General features: G+C 33.2%; 1 protein-coding gene across 1 annotated transcript in view; it reads left to right on the top strand.

Moving 5' to 3' along the window:
• LOC114341356 (uncharacterized) overlaps positions 1–12,687 on the top strand; it is an 80,019-nt gene that overhangs the window by 2,064 nt on the left and 65,268 nt on the right. The gene's annotated exons all lie outside the window — the stretch shown is intronic.

The raw sequence follows: 12,687 nt of genomic DNA, 5'->3' as shown, positions 1-12,687 counted from the left end.
GAATGACCACCGCAGTTTTTAAAACTTCAGGAAAAACCCCCTCAGCTATACATCAGTTTATGAGCTTGGTCAGAGGACATATTAGATTTTTTATCCCTTTGATTAAGCTGACAGTAAATTAAATGGGTCCTTACTTTTTTTATTTTTGAGAGAGTTCACAATATCTCTTACCTCATTAAAAGAGACTGGTTGGAATTCAAACATCTGTTCAGCATAAGGTGGTGCATAGTTGAGTGGGTCATTGTGGGGTGCAGGAGTACGGCTATGCAGCTCGGAGGCAATGTTTAAAAAATAATGATTAAATTGATCAGGTGTTATATTAGAATTAGTTTCAGTTTTTGTGATGCCTCTATACTCATTAATGATATTCCACATTGTTTTAATCGGGTTATGAGAGTTTGAAATTAGTTGGTCATTGGTAGCTTTCTTTGCTGCTTTTATTGCTGTCCGATATTCATTTTTAATATTTTTTATGTATTCCTGTAGGTAATTTGGTGCATCAAATGGTAGGTAATTTGGTGCAAATGTTTGATTCGCCCTGTATTATTAGTTTGCTAGCAGTGGCGGCTTTTGGGGGTAGGCAGGATAGACCGGGCCTACCTAATAATTTTAAGAGCTTTAAAATTGAAAAACATATATTCAAAAATTATGTTAATGCATGTAAATATCTTTTAAATGTACTAAATCACTCAATACATTAGCTTCCGTTAAAACAACTATGTTATATATTATCACAGAAAGCATTGAATCGTATCCAGGCATTTTAAATATCATTCATAGGCCCGTTCAGAGCTGGCCGACCCCGCTCACATAAGATCTCTGTACAAAAAGCGTTTTAAGTTAAAGCAGCTTGCCGGACAACGATTTATATTGTCGTGGTATGCTTGCTGTTTAGGCACCAGACGATCGGGCCTTCGCTGACCATCGTTGCCACTTGTAACGTAATTATCGAATTGTAATATAAATTTTCTTTTAAGTTATGATAAAAAAATATGTAACATAATCTATAATTGTAATATATTTTTAAACAAACAACACAATTGCAAAAAAGTGCACGGATGCGCAAATGAATTTAAAAAAAATTCGTAAAATTCGAAAAAAAAATCACATTTGCATGATTTCTATATTGCCTGATTGTATGCAACTTATTTACCTATGGCAACACTGTCACAGAGCATTGGTTCAATTTTCACTGTTATCTCTTGTTACTAATTACTATTAGCGTATTAGTTGCACTAGTTGTTTGGCCGATCGAGGTTGATTTTTTAAAATTTTTCTTGGGATAGTGAGATAGATCTGATAACGAACTGATACATAAAAATGAGTTTTTCTGATGCTTTACCAAGTTGCAGTAATAGTAGTGTTGATAGTGAGTGTTTGGACATTGTTGTTTCACTTTTGGAATCACCATTATCTAGAAGAACTGAAGTTGATAGAAAAAAAATTATTATGAATGAAAGGCCTACTCCAAAATTGCGTATTGACCAAAAAGATGGGAAAAAGGTGCATACTTTTAATTGTTCTTGGTACGATGTCTATAAGTGGTTGTCTGGAAGTATTACGAAAAACAGACTATATTGTTGGCCGTGTTTGTTATTTTCTAATAAGAAGTGTGTATGGAATTGTGAAGGATACTTTGATTTAAAAAATATGTCTGCCTCATTAAAAAAACATTCCAGTTGCAAGGAACATTTAAGTAATTTCCTGTCCTTTAAGGATGTACAGAAGAGGGCGTTTTCTGTTCATGATTTGCTAGATGAAAAATCAAAAATCACAAAAATTAGATACAAAAATATAACAAAACTAATAAATTGAGGTAAAAATAAAATAAAAATCTGTGGCTAACGGACTCGCATCCAAGCCATTTTCACACACACACACACACACACACACACACACACACACACACACACACACACACACACACACACACACACACAAAAATTAGATACAACGCAGAAGTTAAAATGAACAGAGAAATCATTAAAAAATTAGTTTCTTTAACTTGTACTTTAGCGAAACAGGAACTGGCTTTCCGTGGCCACGACGAATCCGATGATTCCCTAAATCCTGGAAATTTTAAAGCGATTTGGGAATTAATATTAAAATCAACTCCAGAACTAAATGATCACTGGCAGAAAAAAATATATTTCAGAGGTATCTCAAAAACAATACAAAACGAACTAATCGATCTAGTGAAAGACGAAATTCATATTTTTATCGAGAATGCCATAAATAACTCCACATTTTTTGCATGCATTGTTGATGAAACAACCGATATTACTGAAAGGGCACAATGTTCAATAGTAGTATCATCAGCAAAAAGAGTAAATGAACTGGTAAGGTCTATCTGTGGAAGATCATTAATATAAATTAGAAACAAAAGTGGTCCCAATATTGAGCCTTGAGGTAATCCGATATTTATAGCTCTCTCTGCCGACCTCACTCTACCCACCTGCACACTCTGCTTTCTATCGGAGAGATAGCTGGAGATCATTGCAATGCTACTATCTCCAAACCCATATCTCTCCAATTTCCTGAGAAGCAGTTCATGTGAAACACAATCAAAAGCTTTGCTCAGGTCACAAAATGTAGCCAACACCTAGCAGCTCTGCTCAAAAGCCTCTTGAATCTTATCACTAAGTCCATGATGGCTTTTGTCGTATTTAGACCCCTCCTAAAACCAAACCAAACCAAATTTGTGAATAAATTTTTGGATTCAAAGTACTTAATAATCATTGCTGCCATACATTTTTCAAATACCTTTGATATTATAGGAAGGAGTGATATTGGCCTATAATTGGATGGGTCATCATTGTCACCCTTCTTATAGATCGGTACCACCACTGCTTTTTTGAGCAGATCAGGAAAGATGCTTTCCTTAAAGCAGTGATTTATAAGTGTTGTTAATGGACCAGCAATGAGATGTTTCACACCTTTTATTATGTTAACCGAGAATCCAAAGTAGTCTCTACTTTTCTTGTTCACCATATTTGTTAAAATGTCTCTGATTTCAATGAGAGAAACATCTTGGAAGAAAAATTCTTCCCCAAACATGGTGACATCAAAATCCAAGGGATTGAAAAAGGAGGGTTGAATCTGGGTTTGCAAGTTACAGGCGACATTAGTGAAGAAGTCATTAAATTCATTAGGTGTAATTTTTGTTTCTAACTTGCTTTTAGACTTGTTTCTGTGTTCATTGATGATATCCCACATACACTTAACTGGATTAGGCAATCCAAATCACGTGACCTCTGGTTGGCACACAAACTAACAAAGAGGTTATGTTTGTATCTATTTTTCAATGATTTTTCATTGTTTATCATCGTATTTTGTCTATTTTGGATTCATTTGGATTTCGTTTCCTGTTTTTGTGAACTTTATAAACTTTACCACAATGCAAACTGATTATTTAAGGAAATTATTATTGGAAACTCCAGATGTTGCGAGAAAGGTAGGCGAAACAATTTTTATTTACTGTTCATTTTGCCCCGATATTTATCAATAATGATGAATTTTGCAAGCAATAACATTATTTCTTTTATTGTTTTAGATATTTATTGAAGCTGAAAATAATTGGGGATTTAGATCCATACGCAATTCAGTCAGAATTGGATTTTACAGTAAAGTGCAGTCCATCAAGTTACTATTATAGATATTTATACATATCTGGTGGTCTCACAGTTGCTACTCTAAGCAGCAGATGAAAGCATACAAAAGCCTTCAGGCACATAAATATTTTACAGCTGGATTTGTTTTGAATGGAGTAAAAATTGTTAATGATTTCCTGATTTCCATATTATTGTTGGAAAGGTATGCCTTTATTTTATTTATTCACCATTAAGAAATATATGGATAACAGTATTAGTGTCTTTTGGATAAATTGGTTCTAAATATTAGATTTATTTACATTTATATATCTGTATGAAACCAGACATATCGTCGTCCTAATCTGTAAACTGCGAACTCCATAATTCTCTGAAAATGATTTATTACTGCCATCTATTTGAATTACTGTCATGATTGTTCTAAAATTATATTATATGAATGTCTGATTTTAAATAAAATATTCTCAATCATTGTAAAGAACGCAAATACTCTAATAAAAATAAATTTTTGTAGTTGAAGAATTTCCAAAAAAATAAAATATTTTTTTTAGGTGAAGCATTTCCAAAAATCTAATGCTAAACAACTAAATGCTTGGGTGGGGTGATAGCCAGTTCTGATGACATAGCAAATGCACATTGTATGCGTATGGCCGGTAATAGTGAAGTCTGCAGCCATATTGCAGCAATCCTATTTTTAGCGGAGTATGCCCAGGGCAAGACAGACGAAGAAGAACCCAATGCATGTACATATGTTACAGCTACATGGTTTGGAGATAGCAACATATGCATTCTCTGATGAAAAACTAATGAGTTTTGAAACTGTTCGGTCAGAGTGCTTGTTGCGCTCACTAAACGAACTGAAATATAAGATGGCTTTGGCATTGTGTTGCAGCGATATGAAAATGGTTATTCATGTTTAATTATAATGTACTTCTTCATCATGAGTAATTATGTATTGGTCTTTTGTTGTTGTTTGTTTGGGTTTATATGACTGCGGACACTAAATCCATTCGCCAATTTTACTATTTTTTATTTTATTAGTCATTTTTTCGTATCTTATCCTAAAACTAATACTAAAATAATAAACAATTCTACTAATAAAAATTGGTCTTTTAAATGTGTATTTATTTTTGTAATTAGTATCAACTTGTAATGATAATATACATTTATCGTTTAAGGTATGACTATGTTTTGACTCTAAAATAAATGTTTTAAAAATCGAATCCTGCCTCTTTCTGTTAGTAACTACCCATGGATATCACAAATTGTGCTTACTGATAGGTTTGTTCGTAGAATGATCAGCAACTCTTGCCAACCATCAGACACATGCGCATTCGTAGTCTATGAATGCTAACTATTAACTGCACAATGCTAACTGTTAACTGCTCATGCATCTGATGGTTGGCAGCAGTTGCTAATCGTTTGTGTCATACTACGAACAAACCTATTAGGTCTGGATCCCGTGTACCAAAAAAATTGATTAATAGCAAGCTGAAAATTTGTTAATGCTTAACGGTGTCCAGTTGGACAAACTTTGATGTATTGTGACACTGGAACAGGGGTAGTTTTAATTGTGAAACAGTTTGGAAACTCAGATTTGGAACATCAGATTACAAAAACATCCCATATATTTTGTCAGACAGAACATCCAATTGATCTGTTATCCTTTCATTAAATTCTCATGCAAAAATCAGACTGCTATTACTAACCAATATGATTCCTGTAGTTTGACATGGTCTTCGTGTTCTACTCATTAAAATGCCCAGTTGGTGATTTTTTCACCAGTCTGGTTTTTGCATGAGAGTTTAATGAATTGGTAGCAAATCAATTGGAAGTTTTATCTGACAAATTACATAAACATTTTCGTAGTTCGACGTTCCAAATTTTGAACCTGTTCCACAATTAAAACTTCCCCTGTTCCAGTGTTCACGTACATCAATGTCTGTCCGACTAGACACCGTTAAGCTATTAATAAATTTTCAGCTTGCTATTAATCAACTTTTTTTTGGTACACGGGATCCAGGTCTATATGGAATAAATAAATAACAAAACAAATTCCCTGTCAAAACTGCATTTATTTTGAATAGAATGAAAAACAAAATAATATTGTTTTAACAAAATAGGGGATAAATGTTAAAATTTAGTATTAATAAAGTTTGTCACATTGGCCTAAAAATTAATGTCACTAGTTACGTTAGTGTCACATATAAATAATTGTAATAATATTAATAAAAACTGTAATTCCTAGCATGAGTGCGTCCTGTTTTTTGATAATTTAGTTAGGCGAGGAAACATAAATGAGTTTCTAATAGGGCTTTTCATCGATTGTCATTTGTTTCGAGCTTCTGTTAGATGTTGTATAATCCGTGTATAATATTACTATACACGGATTGTACGACATATGACAGAAGCTCAAAACAATGAATGTGAATGAAAAGCCCTATAGAGGGAACACGAAAAAAATTAACATTATCCGATCAGCTCGACTTCCACAGTTCACTACTATACAAGTTACAGGCATGTTTTCAGCACTTAAAATCACCAAAAACGAAAAGTTTATAAAATAATAACTCTAATGAATGTCTTTAAATACTATATTAAGCTCAAAATCACGACAAAAAACAAATTAAAATTAACATTATTCTGATCAGTTGGACTTCCACAGTTCACTACTATACAAGTCAGAGACATGTTGTCAGCACTCAAAATCACCAAAAACGTAAAGTTTATAAAATAATTAATCTAATGAATGTCTTTAAATACTATATTAAGTTCAAAATCACAACAAAAAACAAATTAAAATTAACATTATTCTGATCAGTTGGACTTGCACAGTTCACTATTATACAAGTGACAGGCATGTTGTCAGCACTCAAAATCACCAAAAACGTAAAGTTTATAAAATAATTAATCTAATGAATGTCTTTAAATACTATACTACCTCAAAATCACGACAAAAAACAAATAAGAAAAATCAATAATTACATTGAGTTTAGGTTAAGAACAGTTTTGTGTGCCAACCAAAGATCACCTGGTTTATCTTTGACAGGTCGATGGATTGCCTAATTGGAACATTGAATTCGGCTTGTGGTGCCCATATAATAGAGGCATACTCCAAGTGAGGTCTTACCAGTGCATTATTTCTGCATTTCCAGTGCATTTCTTAGACAATCCCCACCTCACACCCTGAAGTAAAGAAACTTATATATGATGAAATTAAAGACTGTTTTTCTACCACCAAATGTGACCCATTATTGCAGCCAATTGACCATGGGGTTCTGTATTTTAAAAAATTTTACTATAGGAAAAAATACGGACTGTATTAGAAGGTGAGGAAAGTTCCATTACTGATAACCTGAAAAATATCACTGTAAAAGATGTGATTTATTGGGTGGCTTAGGCCTGGGACAACTGCTCTGAGACTTTAATTAGAAAATCATGGAAGAAGTTGTGGCCAGATTTACAGTTTAAAGAAGCTCCATTTTTCAAAGCTCCATTACAAGATGACTTCCTAGAAGTCATACAATAACTTCCAGGATGTGAAACTGAAGAAGAAAGTGCAATTACAGAATGAATTGAAGCTAACAACAATTGGCACCAAGAATTTGTGGATGAAGATATTGTAGACTTGGTTCAACCTCAAGGCAACCCTAATGAAGATGAAGAAAGCGAGGAAGCAATTTCTCTGCCAGATCGAGTGTCACACGCAGATGTCATTAAAACTCTCGATGTGGCTCTACATTATGTGGAGCAGAACCCTGCTGCGTTAACGGTCGATGTAATGTTTATGCGTAAATGGTTCGACATCCCTGCATCAACTCAGTACACCTTGTAACAATATAGGTTCCGGTACTCAATATTCCGGGGGGTCTGGGGAGTGTTCATAAGGGGGCTCCACCACTGGAAAAACTTTTTAAATTTAGCCTCAATAAGGGCGTTTTAAAGCTATTTGGGAGCAAGGAAAAAATTCAGGAATTTGTGTATAGTTTTGTTGTCTTTTTATTTTTTGTTTGAAGAGGTACCGGTACAGCATACCGGCGCGTACCGTCACAAAAACAGCACTGCCTATAAGTAGGTACTACGTATAAAGTATGTAATCATTTTTAAGAAATTTTAAATGTCAAATCCCTATTAATCCTACATTCTTCCATTTCATGGTTTTACTCTTTACAGGGTGATTGATTAGTAGGGTAAAGCTCAATAGCTCCGCTATAGTAATAGATAGCAATAAAAGTTAATAACAAAAATGTTAGCCACCTTTGGGCTTCACATTACAAAATTAGTTAGAATGTTACAGGGTGTTCGATAACACAGTGGCAGACCTAACTTATGTTTTTTTTTAAATGGAACACCCTCTATTTTATTTTATATTCGAAATCCTGTTAACTTCTCCATCACAAAAATATAAAGGTTTGTAATGTTATACAGGGTATTTACAAAGTTATAACCAATTTTGTATGAAAATCGTAACAAGTTCAACTCCCTGTATAAATAAAAATAAGCACAACAGCAATGGTTTATTAATGCCATATTTTTTTATTTATTGTCAAAATTTTTAAGATTTATTGATATTGCTAATTTTCTTTATATCAAATTCAGGGTGAGTCAAAACGCAAGTACATTATTTTCTCAGTAATGTTAAATGGAACACCCTGTATTTTATATCATTATTGAAAAGTAACATTAACATACTTTAATTTTTATATAACATTCCCTATGCCCAAATTTATTAGTTTTCGAGATATTTTCATTTTTCAGACCAAATTATTTTAGGTGTTTAAATTTATCTAAATTTTAAGTAAGCCATGACTGAATTGGCAATTGAAGATTACCGATTATCAATCCGGTAATTAATGTAACACTGTAGCAAATAAAGAAATAAAAATAATTTATTAGTAATACATTTTACAAACAAAAACACAACCACTACATGCAACATTTTTGAAACAATTAAAAACTATCTTTTTATGTAAATGCAACAAATAAACAAAGAAAATTAGTAATAAATTTTACAAAAAAACACACAAACACAAAATACAATATTTTGTGAAGACAATTAAACAGTACTTTTGTGTGTAAATGTAACAATGTAACAAATAAAGAATGAAATATAATTTATCAGTAATACATTTTGCAAAAAAACATGTTTGAAAAAATTAGAAGCTACTTTTAATAAAATATTTTGAATATTTAATTACATAAGGTGTTCAAAATTATCTCCTAACACATTTATGTACGCCTAAAAACGATCATTGAATGAGCTACTGACTCTACGGAGCATTTGTAAATTAACACATCGAAATACACTTTGTATTCTATTTTTCATCTCATCCCTTGTTGTTGGAGGTATTTTATAAACTTCATTATTAACGCAACCCGAAAAAAATCAGTCCAGTTTATTAAATTCTGGTGATTTGGGTGGCCACGCTACTGGTCCATTGAAAAATGAAAATATCTCGAAAACTAATAAATTTAGACATAGGGAATGTTATCTAAAAATTAAAGTACGGTAATGGTACTTTTCAATAGTGATATAAAATACAGGGTGTTCCATTTAAAATTACTGAGAAAATGTACTTGCGTTTTGACTCACCCTGTATTTGATATAAAGAAAATTAGCAATATCGACCATTCTTGAAAATTTTGACAATACGTTAAAAAATATGGCATTAATAAACCATTGTTGTTTTGCTTATTTTTATTTATACAGAGAGTTGAACTTGTTACGATTTTCATATAAAATTGGTTATAACTTTGTAAATACCCTGTATAACATAACAAACCTTTATATTTTTGTGATGGAGAAGTTAACAGGATTTCGAATTTAAAATAAAATATAGGGTGTTCCATTTAAAAAAAACATAAGTTTGGTCTGCCACTGTGTTATCGAACACCCTGTAACATTCTAACTAATTTTGTAATGTGAAGCTCAAAGGTGGCTAAATTTTTTATTAACTTTTATTGCTATCTATTACTATAGCGGAGCTATTGAGCTTTACCCTACTAATCAATCACCCTGTATAATAAACATGTTTTAAAGTTTTTGTTTTGAATTTTTTAATTTTTTTCACCTTCCGTTGGTTCGGATTTGCTGAACATTCAGATTAGCGGGGTTCGGATTTGCGCGGTTCTGCTGTATGTAGTTGACATAAAATTACAAAATTTAATTTTTTAGAACATTAAAAAACCTTCAAAATGCCGATTTTTGAAAGTAGAAAGTTAATTTGTTGCTACGCAAACTGCAAAATAAGTGAAAATCGTTATTTGTTAATAACTTTTACTAAAACTACCTTAGAACTTTAGTGTTTCACCCAAAGTTGGGTATTGGGGTACTTAACAAACCCTCAAAATTTGAGACCGATCCATTAATTAGTTTAAGAGTTATTCTAATTGTTTATCCCAGAGACCTTTATTTTGCAATAACATAAGACAGAAAATAATAAAGATAGGGCAATTCTGAGTATGCCAAATGAAAACTGATACTATCAAAATATACTAAAAAACGATAAAAAGATTATCTAATATAGTCAAAAATCCTAATGCCAAAATTTTACCCTTAAAAAATAACAAGCGCCCGTCACCACAATATAGAGTTTGAAGTAGAGGGTAAGGTGAACTTAATTCCAAATTTTCATGTAAATCGATCCATTCTGTAAAAATTGCGAGGTTTTGTCCTATTTTAAGCTTCATTACCTGGACTATATTATAGTAGGGGAGGAAAGTATGCTAAATGTGCAGTCACTCGAGCGCTTTGGGGACCTATTGGGTAGGTTCTAAAACTAAAAAAACTTAAGTACAATTTTCCATTTTAGTGGGGACTTTCCAGTTTAATTTAATTTTCCATTTCCAACAATCTTTTTTCCGACTATAGCGCCATCTATCCATAATTCGAAAAAATGTTTCAAATAAAAGTTACTTATTTTTACGTAAGGAATCCGAATCTGTAATAAAAAATGGGGGCTCCTATTTAAAATTTTAAAGGAAACCCCCACCCCACATCCGTGAGGGTTCGTGTTTGGTGTCATTCGATAGATTTTTCAAACATATTGAATAAGTGTATTTTTCAGTTTTTCGATTCTGATGTTCATTTCGCGAAATATCGCGGGATTCGTATTTAAAATTTTAAATTTACCCCCCACCCCACCTCCGTGGGGGGTCGTGTTTGGTATCATTCGATAGATTTTTGACAAATATTGAGCACATATTTTTTAGTTTTTAGATCTATCGTTCATTGCACGAAATATTCGCTTTTTTCTTGTGAAATTTTGTGACTCAATAATTTCCTTACGCCCCGCCCAAATCGTCAGATTTATGAAATATACACTGTTTTGAATGTACTTAACTTACCTTATCTTAATCTGACGATTTTGAGTTTTTCTAAGGATAGATTTTTTTCTTCGGCCCCTCTTAACGAACTCCCCTGTGTTTAGAGCCAATATATGGTAGAGGTACATCACAGGCCCGGCCCTAGGGATTTTGCCGCCCTGGGCAAGATCGGCGACCGCCGCCCCTCCCCCTTGGTATACCCAAAAACTCAAAAATTTCACCATGGCTCTTAATTTGCTGAAATCTACCACTTAATGCATTAACGGTTGTGTCTATAATTTTTAAATAGAAGTCAACTTTATATCGTGTCTCTGGATCTAGGTCCATACTTTCATCTTCAGCCTCCTTTTCGGATTCTCAATTTCTAACTTTGATGAGCCCTTTTGCGTCTGTCAAATAGCCCTGGAATTTTAAATAACTTCCGAGAGACTTAAAATGGATTTCCGATTTTTCTAATAAACTGATAGCTTGATACGCCCCCATATCAATACTCTGCATATGCGACTACGTTGATGTGAAGTAAAATGTCATGCCATATTAACAAAGCAACCATCATAACAGCTTGCCTCATGAGCAACCATTTTATCGTTGTTTTTATTCACAGTGATTTCTACAAGAGCATCGTAAATTTCTTCAATTTGGTATATAATGGGAGTAATTGCATTAATTATTCTACTTTCCCATATATAGTTTCGGACAAAAGTTTCAATGTTAGGCTAGAAATATGATCTTTCAGCATAGTCCAAGGATGAATAGATGCTGAGAAAAAGTTGTAAATTTTGTCACTAAGGCTACGGCTCCACGGGCTGGAAATTGACGCTAGCAGTAGCCACAAAACGAACTTAAGGTTCCACAGAACGGAATAGGAATAGCCGAACTGAACCGACTACGCACAAGTCCTGTAGTCGGTACAGTTCGGCTATTCCTATTCCGTTCTGCGGAACCTTAAGTTCGTTTTGCGGCTACTGCTAGCGTCAATTTCCAGCCCGTGGAGCCGTAGCCTAAGGAAAAGAAAGAAACTGCAAACTGTGAGGCTTTAGCAGCATCGTTCACGACTAAGTTAAGTGAATGGCTAGAACATGGGACAAAAAATGCTCTAGGATTAATTTTCAAAATTCTGTTTTGAACTCCCAAGTTCTTCTCTTCCATGCTTGCCCCATTATCATACCGTTGTCCTCTCATGTCTTCCAAAGGTATTCCAAGTTCATTCTGGGACTCTGTAACTTCCAAGAAAGTGGTTTCCACTACAGGCACAAATCCAAGAAAATGTTCTTCAATTTTAACACTTTGTGAACAAGAACCTAAATCGACAAAATGTACAACAATAGTCATCTGTTCCACCCCAGCAATATCAGATATACAATCTAAAATTATGCTATAATACTTTGCTGATTTCAAAAAGTTTAAAATTTTATTTTTGATTTGGTCATGGAGGAGCTGAATAATTTCGTTTTGAATACGTTTTCCCAAGTAGTGACGCTGCTTGTTACTCCCATTAGTTGTTATTCTCCTAATGTGCTCTTGTAACACAGAATCAAAATTTTTAAAGAGCTCAAAAAGCTTAAAAAAATTACCATTGTTTTGATGAAAATGTTTATCAGAATCGCCCCTCATTGGATGACACTGATGTGCTAAGAACTGTATTATTGATATAAGTCGTTGTATTACATTTTTCCAATGACCAGTTTCTGAATTTAGAACTTTTTGTGTTTCTTCATCTACGATTTTGCCCGATTCTAGTCCAATTGCTAGT

Source organism: Diabrotica virgifera, chromosome 6, assembly GCF_917563875.1.
Source record: "Diabrotica virgifera virgifera chromosome 6, PGI_DIABVI_V3a".
Classification (NCBI taxonomy): Eukaryota; Metazoa; Arthropoda; class Insecta; order Coleoptera; family Chrysomelidae; genus Diabrotica; species Diabrotica virgifera.
Note: the sequence above shows the minus strand (reverse complement) of the source record. Positions and strands in the feature narration are given on the sequence as shown.